Source organism: Lonchura striata, chromosome 2 (genome assembly GCF_050655825.1).
Source record: "Lonchura striata isolate lonStrDom1 chromosome 2, ASM5065582v1, whole genome shotgun sequence".
NCBI classification, from domain to species: Eukaryota; Metazoa; Chordata; class Aves; order Passeriformes; family Estrildidae; genus Lonchura; species Lonchura striata.
Genome location: NC_140704.1, coordinates 46,899,514 through 46,903,662, shown reverse-complemented (window position 1 = coordinate 46,903,662; position 4,149 = coordinate 46,899,514). Strand labels below are relative to the sequence as shown.

The 4,149-nt window shown below is 39.1% G+C and overlaps 1 long non-coding RNA gene across 1 annotated transcript; it reads right to left on the bottom strand.

Moving 5' to 3' along the window:
- Positions 1-341: 341 nt before the first annotated feature.
- On the bottom strand, positions 342-3,169 carry LOC146768218 (uncharacterized). Its single transcript, XR_014952214.1, has 3 exons — positions 2,971-3,169; positions 1,847-1,933; positions 342-769 (listed from the first exon to the last, which is right to left on the bottom strand). It is a non-coding gene; the product is annotated as an uncharacterized LOC146768218 (long non-coding RNA).
- Between the last annotated feature and the right edge of the window lie 980 nt (positions 3,170-4,149).

Genomic DNA, 4,149 nt, shown 5'->3' with positions numbered 1-4,149 from the left:
TTGTGGAAAGGTTTCTGTGGGCAGAATTGCGAATAAGTAAGAGAACAGCAAATTAGAAAACATTTGTTATGCCATTTGTCCCAATTTGATTTAGAGTTGTAAATGTGTAGGTTTTCTATATTAACTGCTGACTTTTTTTTGTGTAAACATAGATGGGTGTGAGGAAAAAACACAATCAAGATAAACATCTTGGTAAACAGTTTCAACAGATGTTATAGAAGAACTGCTAAGACAGGATTCACCCTCAGATCTGGGCTGAATCACCAGCATATGAATATGTTCACCTGGATGGGTGATACATTTGGATGTGCTGTTAAGATCAGAAAGAACAGAAACCAAAGGAGAAGAAAGTTATTTGTTTATCACAGAAAAAGTAGCAAACATTTATGCGATGTCAGGTCAAATGCTGAACTAGCTTGATGATATGGTTGTAAGACTTCAGAGCAGAGGTGGAGTTTCTCCAATTTTGTGCCTGCAGTGCCAACCCCCATCTTGTTTCTCAGGTGATCTCAGTTTTAAAGGTCATGTCCACTTTAAGAATATTGTAGAGTGAGATTTTTATCTGTATTTGTTCTTTTGCTTCTCTACACTGAAGATGAAACCATGATGAGAGTCTGATTTCCTGAATGGAGTTACTTTTGATAAAATTCTGGTATCCATAAGCAGGATCTTGTCCACTGTGCTCCGTGTGAAGGTCAATTCTCCCTGTGGCACCTCTCTCTACATTTTCCTCAGTGATGAGTCAGCTTGAGGGTTGATTTATAAATACCTGTCAGGAAGAAATAAAGAAGACAGGGACAGGCTCTTTCCAGTGGTACCCAGTGACTGGACCAGAGGCAATGGGCATCCATTGAACTACAGGAGGCTTTATCTGAACATCGGGAAACACTTTCTTACAGTGAGGGTGACCAAGCACTGGTATGAATTGACCAGGGAGGTGGTAGAGTCTCCATGCTTGGAGATATTCCAAACCCCACTGGATACAATCCTGGACAGCTTGCTTAAGGTGACCCTTCTTCAGCTGCAGGGACAGACTTGAGTGATTCTGATTATGAAAGAACTCTATTATCACAGATTCTGGATATATTTGTCTCAAAAGTTCAGAAACATCCAGAAATCTCCAGCAATTCTTGAAAAAGAATGTTCATTGCACCTTCTAAATATGAGAGTGTTTTTGTAACATAAAAAGCTTTGCTGTGGAACAGTTATTTCCACTTATTCCCTTTACTATGAACACACTTGTGGTCTGCAACTCTGAACCATGAAGAATGGTCATATGTTTCTGGGTCCTTGTACAATAGCCACAAACACCAATAGTTATTAATGGTCTAGAATGGCATATAGTAAAAACATGAAAAGTGAACCCAGAGGGAAGTCAACTATTAACTTCAGAAGCAAAAAAGCTTTTGAAGTTGGAAATTTGCTAGCTGTGGAAGCTTCATCAACTCTTTATTATTTACAGTTTGCTCTCTAAATGTAATAATGCTGGTAAAAGGACAGAGCAGCTGGAAAGGGAGTGATTTTCTTGCCAGGTCCATGGACCTCTGATTGCAAACACATGACTGCATGATATACGATAGTGACAGTGTTAGCAAGCATGTTATGCTGAAGGTATATCACCAGTTGTACAGTTCTGTGGGATGAAAACACTTGCAATTATCTAGCACTATAGCAAAATTTTAAAAGTCAGTCTTTGCAGCTTATTTTGTATAGAAGGAAATAGCACATCACATTCTTCCTTTGTTTCCTAAATTTTTCTAATACTGCAAATCAGTTGATGCATGGGAATCTGTTCATATATGCACACAGTGTGTGTGTAGACAAATACAGATATATATGCACACACCTGCATGTATCTCTATGGAACCAGTACATGCAGAAGGCTAGTCATGGTCTCTCAACAGTGTAGAGGACTTGGCCCAAACTGTCCTCCCTGTGGGAAAGAAATAGTTTAGAATATATCAAAGGAATAAAGGAAAAAATCAAGCTGCCTATTAAGTGAAATCCCAGCAACTATGGCAGGGTTCATGTACTTTATTGCTAGGTTAGCTGCATTGTTTCTCAGATTATTCATAATTTTTTAAATATATAAAATCAAACCCCATATGATTTAGATGGCATTGCTTTACTGCATATCTTTCAAAAAGAAGCAAATATTAACAACAAAACAATAATTTCCTGTGTGACACAGTAAGAAATAATGTGTTAGTGGTTTGTGTTGCATCAAGGTGTGCAGTGAGGTATACAGCATCTGCTCTCCAGTTCTCACACTGCCATACCAGCAGAAACCACACAGAAGTGTGTGGTTATAAAGACTTCACTGCAATATTTTTGCAACTGCTCCGCTGGACAGAATGATATGTATTTTTTAGTAATTTTATACGTCTCAAAGAAAAACAGCAACTACAGATTTGCACACACTCCATTAATTATAAATTTTGAATTTTGAAGGCAGATAGGTTACTGTTTGATTTTCACTCCAAATATTTTGCCATTCAGATACATTTCTCTTAAACATCATTATGTCATTTTCACTTTCATGTTACAGATTGATATTTGTAAGTTCAACTGTACTGGAGTTAGAGTTGGTGTTGAATTATAGCCTAAAACTAAATTGGAATCACCTATGCCCAAAGTTATCTTCAATGCATAACACAGGTAATAAAGCTATTTACTGAATTGCTGTTTATTTAAAAAGGTAATTTTAAGAGCAGCATTAAATTCCTTTTAGGTGCTGTTTGGTCAAAGAACAAATGGCATCAGAGAAATTGCCTCTTCAGAGCATAAATAAATGTAGCAAAATCACAGGCCAGTGGGGAAAAAAAAATCCATCAAGGGTCTGTGAAATCAGATATGGCAAATCCTACTTTTATCTCCCCCCACTGCTAGTCACTGCTCTCCATCTTTCTACCTTTCCTGCACATTCAGCAAGTGCCAGATCAACATTAGCTGAAGGATTTTTCCACTTACATCTATTCTAGCCGACAGGGATGACGACAGCCCGTTATCTGTTGCTGCAGCTCCAAGGAGCCTCAGTCAGGGATCCTGCGGCGCTGGGTTGATGCGAAATGTCGAGTCTCTTGGTCTGCCTCAGAGCAGCTGCAGCCTAAATACATGTCACATATCTCACTCCCCAGGCAGCTGCAGCAAATCGATCACACCAGTGCTCACCCACCATCGGCACCAGTAATGCCCTCGGCAGTGGGGTGCAACAGGGTGTGTCACCCTGATTCTTAAGACTTCCTAAAGCCTTCTGAGTTTACATTCCTTTGGAGAACTTTCCCACACAATTTCTGTAAACAACATATTGTTTACATTCTTTTATGAGGGTGGAGAACACTTGATGTACTGGTGGTTTGTCCAATGTCTTTGGAGAGGTGGCCCATTCACTCTCCAATCTAATGTCACCCTTGGGAAGGTATAAAAGACAGAGTCAGATAATAAACGTCCCTTTTTACCTTGCAAGCAGCAGGTGGTCCGTGTTGTGCTTTCACGTGTCCCACAGCGACAAGGGTGCAATGGGACACCTGCCCCAACAGACACTGATTTCTCAGTCCTAAAGCAGCACTGGTGGTACTCTGCTGCTGGTGCTACCTTTTAGCTACTATTTGAGTTGAAATACCAAATAAATTAGTAGGCTGACTTTAGCATCCGATGTACCTGAGAAGAACCAAGGTAAAATTACCCATCCTATCTGTTATATGTAATCCTAGATGCATGTTACTAATGAATACCTGTATTTCCTTACTGGTATCCATATTGGTATTTCAAGAAAAATAACAATCACCACAAGCTCTGCTCTTTGTTTTAGGTTTTTGTGAGTTCTAGTAGTGCTTTCTCAGTTGTTCTCATTTTTGAGTCTGTGGTTTATATTGCCACATCCTCAAAAAATGTATACAATAAGCAAAACACCCTTTCCTTGGAAGCCATTTATTTTCCTTCCATAAGTAAGCATCCCCATATTTACTTATATTTAATGTAAATAGAGTAGGTTGGGAGATAGACGTGAGGGAGAATGTTGTGTTTTAAAGCCATTGGAGACAGAAAAGTTATGCTCCCTCTCTTTAGTAATAACAAAACAGTGCTTATAACTCTTATCGAGCAGTCTGCGCAACGTCTACATCCTTTCACTAATTTCAACAAACTGTC